This window comes from Coenobita brevimanus, chromosome 70, assembly GCF_032717465.1.
Source record: "Coenobita brevimanus isolate Jiangsu-jjx chromosome 70, ASM3271746v2, whole genome shotgun sequence".
Lineage (NCBI taxonomy): Eukaryota > Metazoa > Arthropoda > Malacostraca > Decapoda > Coenobitidae > Coenobita > Coenobita brevimanus.
This window is the reverse complement of record NC_137023.1, coordinates 21,478,722-21,491,825: the sequence shown is the minus strand read 5'-3', so window position 1 is coordinate 21,491,825 and position 13,104 is coordinate 21,478,722.

The window sequence follows — 13,104 nt, the reverse complement described above, 5'->3', positions numbered from 1 at the left end:
TATCTACTGTCCTCCCCATGGTCCCATTGATGGTGATGCTTTCACTTCACTAACCCATCAACTTCCGGGCCATAAATTAATTTTAGGCGATTTTAACACCCATCACTGTCAATGGGGAAGCTTGAGGAGTGATGGCAGGGGGGAGCAAGTAGCCGACCTCATAATGCAGTCAAACCTGTCTTCTAAACAACGGTAGAGCAACTCGTGTAGATGACCGCACTGGTAACATGTCATGTATAGATCTGTCCTTGTCATCTCCTGATATACACACTACCATCTCTTGGGACCCATATGACGACTCGATGGGTAGCGATCATTTTCCAATCTTTCTTTCTTATGCACACGACAATTCTCGGCCTCCTCCACCACCTAAATTTAACTTTAAGAAAGCAGATTGGGGGTACTACTCACGGGTTGTCAATCTAGATATATCAGGAGATAACATTGATGAGAAAGTTTCACACCTACAGACTTCCATTATACACGCAGCTGAGGCTGCTATTCCCAAGACATCTACTGTACAATTCCAAACAAGCGTAGAGTTTTGTGGTGGACACCAGATTGCTGACAAGCATTCACAAATCGCAATAGGAGATACAGGATTTTTGAGAAACAGCCAACAGAATCAAACTTTATTGCCTACAAAGCAGCTAAGGCTGAGGCAAGGAGGACAATTAAAGTGGCAAAACGGACTAACTGGCGTAGTTTTGTGTCCACAGTGAATCGCTCCACCCCACTAAGTCAGATCTGGTCCATCATAAATGTACTAAACAACAAGTACACCCGGTCACCAATCACTACACTTGAGGTGGCCGGGAATGTCAATGACGATCCCGTGAATATTGCCAATACTATTGCCGACCATTTTGCCCAGGTAAGCAGCTCATCCAACTATGATCCTCACTTTCTCCACCATAAGCATACGGCTGAGCTGCAACACTTAGACTTTGCCACGGAAGACGGAGAGACCAGCTACAACTCCGAATTTACGTTAGATGAACTTCTCCTTGCCCTTAAATCCTGTAAAGGCTCCAGTCCCGGCCCATCCACCATTACGTACGGTATGATCCAGCATCTTACTCAGGCCAACCTGAGTAAGCTGTTAGCTGTGTACAATGAGATTTGGGCATCTCGCACGTTCCCAAACTCATGGCACTACGCGCACGTCATACCGATACCTCGCCGAGACGGTCGCCTTACGAGTCCCAGCTTGTTTCAACCTATTGCGCTAACTGGCTGTCTATGTAAGGTCTTTGAACGTATGGTTAATAAAAGGTTACTTTTTGTTTTAGAGTCGAAGGGTGTGTTAAATGATCAACAGAGTGGATTCTGTAAATAGAGGTCCACTCTGGATCATTTAGTGCACCTGGAGCATTGCATAGCTGAGGCTTTTGCCAATCGCGAATTCATGATAGGAATTTTTCTGGACATTCATAAGGCTTATGATATGACCTGGCGAAACGGGATACTACGTAAACTCTATGCTTATGGTTTAAGAGGTAATTTGCCCATTTTCCTTCAGAACTTCCTTACTGACAGAATGTTTTCTGTCAGGTTACCCTGTAACGTAACTTCGGACATATTTGTCCAAGAGAACGGGGTACCACAAGGAAGTGTGCTTAGTCTTACTTTGTTCAGCATTGCCATTAATGACATTCTGTCGTCCGCTTCCGTCCCCAGGACGATTAGATACTCACTCTATGCTGATGATTGTGCAGTGTGGCACTCTTCCCGCAATGCACAATCCTCGGCACAGCAGATTCAACTGGCACTTGAATCTGTTCAGCACTGGGCCCTGGAGTGGGGCTTTAAATTTTCCATCCTTAAGTGTGTCGGTGTTGTTTTTACTTGTAAACTTAACGTACCTCCTTTCCATTTAACTTTAGATAATCAGCCGATACCTTTTCAAAATTCAGTCAGATTCCTGGGTCTACATTTTGATAGTAGGCTCAGTTGGAGAGCACACATTAATCATTTGCTCACTTCTTGTAGTAAAAAAGTAAACCTCCTTAAGTTTCTTTCCGGCAAATCGTGGGGAGCAGACAGAACGTCTTTATTGATGGTGTATAAGTCCCTTATCCGTTCTAAGCTTGACTATGGCTCACAGGTGTATGGGTCGGCATCGGATGCTGTCCTCCGTAGACTGGATGTGCTTCAGAACGTATGCTTGCGTATATGTCTCGGAGCCCTTCGATGTACTCGTGTGGAGCGGTTAGAAGTGGAGGCTAATGTGCCTCCCCTCCGTCTATGACGTGACCACCTGTTATTTTCTTATGATATCACCACCCACCGTAAACGCTCACTTGGCCTTCCGACCTGTCGGATCCTCCTACAGTGGGAATACCTTCTGTATGCGGCCCTCAAGCCGGTGGCTGTGAGGCTTCACTTCCTCTGTGAGGCGTTAGGGTACGACCTTTCTAATGGGGATCAGGTTTTAACATCAAAAATAGCGCTCTGGGAGTTACTTGCCACCACATTCAACACTGACTGGTTTCCTGTTGCAAAGTACAAGGCGCCGGAGGTGGAGGTACGACAGTTGTTCCGGATGATCCTCATTAGACACCTAGCCGATGGCTCTAAGATGGATGAATGTGTGGGTGCGAGTGTGTGGTCTGTGGAGTGCCGCATCCGTTTTCGCATGCCCCCCCATACGTCTGTATTCGACTGCCGAATTATTTGCCATAGATCAAGCTATAGACTTTGCTTTGCCTTCAGATCACAACAGTTTTGTCATTTTTTCGGACTCTAAGTCAGTCCTTCAGGCAATTCATTCATGTAGAACTGATTCACATGAGGTCCTGGGCCGCATTATCAATAAGCTGCATACATGTGCTAAGTCCTTCACTCTGATCTGGGTGCCTGGTCATTGCGGTATTTACGGCAATGAGCAGGCTGACGTACTAGCTAAATCAGCTGTAGAACTCGAGGAGACTTGGGACGTTCCTCGTGAGCTACAGTCTAGTCTCTCTTTCGGAAAGAAATCAATTAATCTTCTGTGGCAAAGTCAGTGGACCGACCAGGCAATTCCATCAGTCAATGGACCATATGTGATTGGTCCAGTTCCTCTCGAGGAAACAGACGGGAGGAGGTCGCTTTAGCCCGCCTCCGCATGAGTTCCACCCTAATAACACATATGTTACCATATATTAACAGACAATTTCCACCGCGTTGTACCACCTGTGACGCGGTGTTATCTATTAGTCACATCTTTTTGTACTGCAGTAGGTATGCTGGGGAACGTACCTCTGTGGCTGCCTACTGTAGGACAAATGCGCTCCCTTTCACACTTGATTCTGTCTTGGGTGATGGGGACGTTGGTGTGACTAATAAATTGATGACTTTCCTGAAAGAGACCAGATTACTCAGAGAGTTGTGATTTATTTTATGAACTTGGTTGTGGTTTCCTTATTTATTATATATCTTTTTTTTTTTTATAGGGATATGTTTTTTGTACATATGTAAATATGTCAATACACTTTTATAGATTTGTGAACCGCAGGAGGAGGTTACATTTGTATAAATGTGTATTATTTTTTCTTTTGTTCAGGACCAGAAAATTGGTATTTGTTGTTTTTATGATTTTTTTTTTTTACATAAATTTGATAATTTTTTGATTATTTTGTAGTAGTATAGTAATGAGTCTATATGTGATGTATAGATGGAAGTATTTGTCCTGGTACTATCCATGTATACTGATGTATTCTTTATTACTTATTTTCATAATCATGAATAATAACTTAATATTGGTATGAAATAGATGCAAATATTTCATATAATTAATTTGGCTTTCATGATTATTGATTCTTGCTTGCCTGATGCCCCTTCAGGGTGATGGCCAAAAAAAAAAAAAAAAAAATCCGTTTGAGCTTTTATACTGGGAGGAGGGTTGATTTTACTTGCTTTTATTAGTTTTATGGTTCAATAAAGTCCTGTTTTTTTTTGTTTTTTTTAAATTAAGTCTGAGCTGACTCTATAGGACAATTGTGATACCTGATGATGGCCTGAGGTGGGCCGAAAATTCGAATAATGTTGAGAGTATTTACTACAATAATTATGATTTCTCTCTCTCTCTCTCTCTCTCTCTCTCTCTCTCTCTCTCTCTCTCTCTCTCTCTATGTAACTATCTATCTACATCTCTATCTATATCGATCTATCTATATATCTATATATATCGTTATCTATATCTATATCTTTATATCTATTTATCTATCTATATGCATATCTATCTATATATCTATATCAATATCTACATAATATCTATATATCTATCTATCTCTATATCTATCAATCTATATCTATATCTATATCTATATTTATATCTATATAACTATCTATATCTATATCTATCTATATATATACATATCTCTCTCTCTCTCTCTCTCTCTCTCTCTCTCTCTCTCTCTCTCTCTCTCTATATATATATATATATATCTATATATATATATCTATATATCTATCTATATATATATACATATATCTATATATATACATATTGTTACGAAACAGAGAAAGATAATGTACACTTTAAGTGAGAATACTAAAAATCACTACTGTCCCGTAAAGTTCCAGGTTCAAAACAAAAGAGTTAGGTAAAATTACAAGTTAAAGTTTAATGCTTAAATTAACAACAAAACATTCAGGACTCATAAAGATAATGTAATGGCAAATAAACAGGTTAAATATATGGTTAACTGCAATAGCCTCTATTAACACGAAATTAGCAAGAATAAATTTATCTAAGTCAGCCCTGATAAAAATGAGATACCAGATAATACTCAGTGAATGCCAGATAAATAATTACAGATACAAACTATTATAAAAAATGACTGACATAAAGAACCCCACACGAATTACAAAAACTTCACTAGGCCTACAAATTAAACTTATGCTATACAGTACAAGAAAAAATGCAACAACAGTTATACTCAAATTACACACAGCTGCTAGATGGTTGGAGACTTCTTGAGCACTCACAATAATAATATCTGTACAGGGGAGGACAGAGATGTGAACAAAATGAGGAGCAGATCTAAGTGGCAATGATGCAGAGACTGAGCTCATTATATAGGGGCCGGCAGAGCCTGACACAACTTGTAAGAGGGACGCGCAAATGAAGCGATGGGGACAAACGGTCGACAATCCCGCACTGAATAACAGAAAGGACGACTTACTCTACTATAACGGTAGAAGGGGGGGACTGAGGCAGAACACGCTCGTGATCAAACATGCAGCAACTGTGCGTTAAAATTACACAAAGGATGATGAAATCATAGGCTATGTAACACCTCCCCACAAAGAAAAAAGAAATTTACAAAGGAAATTTCTTATTACTCTAAAACAATCTGTACATGGCATTACAGAACATGCAAATGTCTTTCCTAATGTTACAAAACATGAGATCTCCCTAGCTCGTTCAGTCATAGGTACTTGCCAGTATCCCTTTAACAAATCAAACTTACTTATGTACCTAGCCTTTCCGATCTTGTCTATGCAATCTTCCACGCGAGGGAGAGGGTAAGTGTCTGTTTTAGTTATCTGATTAACACGTCTGTAGTCGATGCAAAGCCTCTGTGACCCACCTGGCTTAGGGACCAGAGTGACAGGAGAACTCCACTCGCTCTGACAGGGCTCAATCATCTTGTGGTCCAACAGGTAGCCAAGCTCCTGCTGGATAAGAGGAACTTTCACTGGGTTCACACGGTAAGGAGGCAGTTTAATTGGCTTTGCGTCTCCAACATCGACATCATGCATCAACACAGTGGTTCTTCCTGGAGTAGCACGGAACACTTGCGGGTACTCCTGCAGTAATGCCGAAAACTCCTGCCTTTCCTTGGGAGGTAGATGAGAAAGCTTAGTCTGGAGATCATTCATGATATCAGGATTCTTCCCCAAACTATCACTCAGGCTCATACTGCATGGGAGAGCTTCACTTGCAGACTCGGGTGGAACAGCTACAGAGCAGACTGGATTATTTTCGTCTCGCCTGTGATATAACTTTAGCTTGTTGATGTGACATAGTTGCTTGCTCTTTCTACGATCTGGTGTGGCGATGACATAGCTGACATCACTGAGTTTCTTCTCCACGAAATAAGGACCACTAAACTTGGCTTGAAGAGGTTGCCCATGAACTGGTAGCAGAATCAAAACCTGATCTCCTGGCTGAAAGTGGCGTAACCTGGACTTCTTGTCATACCAAGTCTTCATCTTCTCCTGAGCAGCTCCTAAATTCTCTCTCGCCAGCTGTAAAGCAGTGGACAGCCGTTCTTTGAAATTCATCACATACTCCAGTAGGTTGACGTCATCTTCCTCCGACAGCCAGCATTCCTTGAGTAACTTAAGGGGTCCTCTTACTTCATGGCCAAACAGTAGTTCAAAAGGTGAGAAGCCCAGTGATTCATTTGGAGATTCTCTTGCAGCAAACACAACGAATGGAAGACCTTTATCCCAGTCTTTCTGATGTTCCAAACAGTATTTCTTGAGCATCGATTTGAGTGTTTGATGATATCTCTCCAACGCTCCTTGGGTCTGGGGATGGTAAGCTGAAGACGTGATCTGGGAGATGCCCAACTCTTTCAGAGACTGCTTGAAAACATTTGACATGAAATTACTTCCTCGGTCTGACTGTACCTCCTTGGGCAGACCAAACTTTGTGAAGAACCCTAGCATTTCCTTAACCACGTTCTTTGCTGAGATGTTTCTAAGTGGAATGGCTTCAGGATAACGAGTAGCCATATCAATCATGGTCAACACATAAGAAAATCCTGAAGAAGTCTTAGGAAGAGGGCCCACAATATCCACCAACACACGGGTGAAAGGCGCCTCAAAAGGAGGAATGGGAACTAGAGGTGCAACCTTTTCGGTCTGATTACACTTTCCCACAACTTGACAGGTGTGACAAGACTTACAATACCAGGAAACATCCCTGAAGATACCTGGCCAGTAGAAGTGTTTCAAAATGCGTGCCACAGTCTTCCTCACTCCAAGGTGTCCTGCCAAACTGGAATCATGAGCCACTCGAATGATATCCTGCCTACAAACACGAGGGATGACAACTTGATGTACAACCTCCCATTCACAGTCGGCTGATGCTGTTGGGGGTCTCCACTTCCTCATAAGTACTCCTGACTTTACATAATAACAAGTAGAAGCACCGGCTGACTCTTCTTCACTGTAAGCAGAGTAAGCTAGACCTTTCAACTCAGGGTCAGCAACCTGCAACTCAACCAACTCTTGACGAGACAAATTATCAACACTACGGGGTACTGCCTCATCTGGTGAGTGGTCCAAATTAGCAAGAAAAGTGTCAGCTAGGATAACATCATCATCATCATTATCCTCTAAATCACCAGTAACTTTAGACTTAGCCCTAGTGACAGCACATGCAGGGAACACATCAGGGACATCACAATCCTGGGACGCAGCCACTGGCTCACTAGACAACTGAGGAGCTGGACACACTTGACTTCCACCAATATCATTTCCAAGTAAGAAAGTTACACCTGACATTGGGAGTGTCTCAACCAACCCAACCATAACAGAACCATTAACAAAACCAGACTCTAAATTCACTCTGCACAGAGGGACAGAGAAGTAATTATTCCCTACACCTTGTAAGATTACAGTTTCATCAGAGGAATTAAAATTAGAGCCTAGAACACTGGTCAGCATAAGGGATTGGCAAGCACCTGTATCACGATATATTTTAACTGATTTCCTGTCATTACTGTCCAGAGGACTGACAAAACCATCAGACAGGAAATTAGCACATGAACTCTTGAGAGTGTCACCCACGTTACTGCTCAAAAGAGGAGCTCCATCATGAGAATTTAAGTTACCCCTCAAAGCAGGTTCAGTTAACTCAGTTAAAGAATTCTGGGAACTCTCAAGAGTGGACACTAGACCAATTGACTGAATATTTAAAGACTCCTTTTTGTTCACATCACGCTGTCTCCTGAAACATCTCTCCGTAGTATGACCAAGCTTACTACAATAAGTACATTTACTTTTCTGAAATCTAGAGGTGAAGCTGGTATTTACTTCCTGAGAAACATCATCCTTATTCTCTTTCCTGTTACCTATACTCTGAGTAGAGGCAACGTACTTACTCTCAGCTTTCCCTTTTTCTCTAGAATATCTCTTGTGAGTGAGAACATACTCATCAGCTAAAACTGCAGCATCAGACAAATTATCTATTCTTTTCTCATCAAGATATAGGCTTACATCTTTACTAATACACCTTTTGAAATCCTCCAGCAAAATCATCTGCTTAAATTTACCAAAATCAGAATCCACATTCTTAGAATTTAACCACTGCTCTAACAAATCTTCTTTGATTTTTGCATACTCAACATGGGATTGCTTATCTTGCTTATAAGTTGTCCTAAATTTTACTCTATAAGCTTCAGGAACGAGCTCATAGGCCTTAAGAATCAAGCTCTTAACTACATCATAATTATCAGATTGATCCTGAGGCAAAGATGCATAAATTACTTGAGCTTTACCGGTGAGAACAGTTTGAAGGAGTACTGGCCAATACTCCTTAGGCCAATTAAAACCTGTAGCTACCCTCTCAAACAACTGAAAATACTTAGTTAAATCAGATTCATTAAAAGGAGGGACAAGTTTAACATTTTTAGCCACATCAAAATCATCAGAGCTAGATGATCCAGTTCCACCTTGTTTCATGCGATACTCATGGTCTGCCTGAATCCTGGCAAGTTCAATTTGTGCCTGAGCCTGTACCTGTGCCTCTTGATTCCGAGCCTGAGATTCCGCCTCCTTAGCCTGAGACTCAGCCTCCTTAGCACGTGCTTGAAATTCAGCTTCCTTCACACGAGCCTCCTGCAGGGCTAGCTGTAACTTAGCTAATTCAATCTGCGTTTGCTCATTTGGAGGAGTTACATTAAACAAGCTTTTATTAATCATGCCAACAATTTGATCTTTAGAATGATGAGAGTGAACTGCAATTCCCAATTGTTGAGCAACAAGCTTAAGTTCATTCTTTGTTCTGTTTTCTATATCACACACTGTTTGCACATTTGACAAAAAATCTTTGGCTTCATCAAGTGTAGTAATAGTAGACATCATGAATAAGTAACAGTCACAAAATATGAAGCAATATCCTTATGATAATATCCTGAATATCCTGATATGAGGTCGCCAAATTTATGTTACGAAACAGAGAAAGATAATGTACACTTTAAGTGAGAATACTAAAAATCACTACTGTCCCGTAAAGTTCCAGGTTCAAAACAAAAGAGTTAGGTAAAATTACAAGTTAAAGTTTAATGCTTAAATTAACAACAAAACATTCAGGACTCATAAAGATAATGTAATGGCAAATAAACAGGTTAAATATATGGTTAACTGCAATAGCCTCTATTAACACGAAATTAGCAAGAATAAATTTATCTAAGTCAGCCCTGATAAAAATGAGATACCAGATAATACTCAGTGAATGCCAGATAAATAATTACAGATACAAACTATTATCAAAAATGACTGACATAAAGAACCCCACACGAATTACAAAAACTTCACTAGGCCTACAAATTAAACTTATGCTATACAGTACAAGAAAAAATGCAACAACAGTTATACTCAAATTACACACAGCTGCTAGATGGTTGGAGACTTCTTGAGCACTCACAATAATAATATCTGTACAGGGGAGGACAGAGATGTGAACAAAATGAGGAGCAGATCTAAGTGGCAATGATGCAGAGACTGAGCTCATTATATAGGGGCCGGCAGAGCCTGACACAACTTGTAAGAGGGACGCGCAAATGAAGCGATGGGGACAAACGGTCGACAATCCCGCACTGAATAACAGAAAGGACGACTTACTCTACTATAACGGTAGAAGGGGGGGACTGAGGCAGAACACGCTCGTGATCAAACATGCAGCAACTGTGCGTTAAAATTACACAAAGGACGATGAAATCATAGGCTATGTAACAATATACATATATCTATCTATATATCTATACATATATCTATCTATATATATCTCTACATATATCTATCTATATATATACATCTATCCATATATCTATCTATATATATACATCTATCCATTTATCTATCTATCTATATACATATATCTATATCTATATCTATCTATCTATAATATATATATCTATATATCTATATCTATATATCTATCTATCTATCTATTTATATATATATATATATATATATATATATATATATATATATATATATATATATATATATATCATCATCACCATCATCCAATCCTATGTCACCCCACAGAGGAGCGTAGGAACCCGGGGCTAGGCAAGTTGGTCCTGGTATTTAAGATGAGAGTGACCAGCCTCACTCATCCCTGAGTGGCATTACATGAGCAACCAACCCTAACCATCCCTTGGATATAAACATTCATCAGCTCAATCCGATTTGAGCACAATAAATACCCATTAAACCACCAGGCGCCAAAATTTGGTTATATGGTTATATATCTATATCTATACCTATCTATCTATATATCTATCTATCTTTATCTATCCATCTATATCTATATCTATATCTATATCTCTGTCTATTTATCTATCTATCTATCTATCTATCTATTTATGTCTATCTATCTATATCTATCTATCTATCTGTCTATCTATCTATATATATACATATATCTATATATATACATATATCTATGTAGATATATGTATATATCTATATAGATATGTCTATATAGTATTTTTAGATATATCTATATAGATATGTCTATATAATATTTTTAGATATATCTATATCTATCTATCTATCTATCTATATATATATGGTAGGTGGGGACACTCGCCATCCACTCACTCGATGTAGTGCTGCTCTCGGGTGTCTGCCCTTTCCTTGCCTCTCTCCATTGCTTCCTTACTCTTCTTTCTTTCTTTACTTCATTCTTTCCTCGTCCTTCTGCCTACGGGTGACTTTACACTCCCTCTTTTGTCTTTCTGTCCTTCACTCTTTCCTCTTCCTTTTGCCTGCGGGTGACTCAACACTGAGTGACAAGCCGAATGGTTTCCTGTACCAAGAAACCATTTACTATACTGGGTGGGAATGATATAACCAAATTATGGCGCATGGTGGTTGTGACACTCCAATCGAATTGACCGGTGGAAGATTATATATGGCGTGGTTGGGGTTACTGCTCATGTAATGCCACTCAGGGATGAGTGAGGCTGGTCACTCTCATCTTAAATATCAGGACCACCTTGCCTTGCCCCGGGCTCCTACATTCCTCATGGGGCAACGTAGGATTGGATAATGGATGGATGGATATATATATATATATATATATATATATATACAGTAATCCCCGTACTATCCAGACGCCCACTTTCTGGACATCCCCACTTACCAGATATTTTGGTCCTGGGATCCAATATTCCCAAAATGGGCCAAAAATCGCAAAAAAATCGCAACAAAATCCGACTTTTTCCCCCCCGTAATTTGACCTCGGTGCGTGCGGTGCCAACCAGCTGTGTTTTGGTGTGTAGTTCCGCCGCCGTCCGCCAGAGCGCCCCTACATCCTCCCCACTTACTGCCCGTCTCTAGTTGTGAGTGCATGCTTGTTGTCATGTTTGCCCATGTGCGCGCTTTTGTGGTGGTGCCTTACCTGCTGCAGGCTCTGCTGTTGCTCTCCTGTCTCTTGTTAGTGTGTGTGATGATGACCCCACCGCCTGAGAGGAGGAAGAGTGTGGTTTTGACTCTGGAGAAGAAGAGGGAGATATTGGACAAGGTGGATGCAGGATGGTCAACCTCACGCATCCTCCGTGAATTCAACCTGGCCCGATCTACTTTGTTTGATATCAAGAGATCCCGAGACAAACTCTTGCAGTACACGTCTGACTTCTCGTTGAAGAGCAAACGAACCGTGGAGAGGAAGATGATGTTTATTCCACGGTATGCTTAAGTTGACCGCTCCACGTTGATTTGGTATCGACAGCAATGTGCTGCTGGTGTGCTGGTGCGCGGCACAGAGCTGAAGGCTGCTGCTGTGAAGTTCGCAAGGCTTCACGACACCCCAGACTTCAAGGCATCCGAGGGTTGGCTCTTCACGTTCAAGTTACGACATGGCCTTACCAACCGTAAGTCTCATGGCGAAGCTTTGGATCCCAGTGAGGATGGAGTAGAGGAGTTTCGGCACAAGGTGAAGGGCTTGATCGACAGGGAGGGTCTTACTCTCGGTCAAGTCTACAACGCTGATTAAACTGGATTATTCTATCGCTCTTTGCCAACGAACACTCTAGCTGAGGAGATGGAGAAGTGTGTACCTGGCCGCAAGCTCTCCAAGCAATGGATATCTGCTTTGTGTTGTGGTAATGCTAACGGCATGCACCGGCTTAAGCCCGTTATTGTTGGCCATGCAAAGCAGCCTCGGTGTCTTCGTGGGGTGATGGAAATCCTTCCTGTCATTTGGTACCATCCTTTGAAGGCATGGTTCACTGCCCAGATCTTCCAAGACTGATTCCACCGCCATTTCGTCAAGGTCATCCATCACCAGACGAAGACACTGAGAATCCCGTGCAACCAGGTAAAGGACCTCCTTCTCCTCGACAATGCACCTGCCCACCCGTGCGACAAGGACTTGGTGGCTGAGAATCGGCGCATTAGGTGCATGTTTCTGCCACCTAATACGACTGCTCTCATCCAACCAATGGACCAAGGAGTGATCGTGGCAACGAAGAGGCTGTACCGATGGAAGTCCCTGGATGAGGTGATGGTTGTTCTCGAGGACGAGGACGAGTGCAGGGAGGAACGGGACACACGAGGCCAGCGGACGTTGGAAAACCTTCGCCGCTACAACATCAAGTCTGCCATTTACAACTGGGCCAGTGCATGGAAGGAAGTCCCTGTCAAGACTAGAAAATGGTTGGTCTCGTCTGTTTCTCGGAATGGATGTAGAGCACGATTTCCTAGGTTTTGACTTGGATGACTTCCATGCATGTCTACCTGCGAATGGCGACGATGTTGATGTGGACGAAGTGTGTGAGTGGTTGGATGATGATGAGGGCAATCCTGGGTATCAGACCATGTCTGATATCAAGAGCGCATCTTCAGTTGCAGGTATCAGTACCTAGCTTG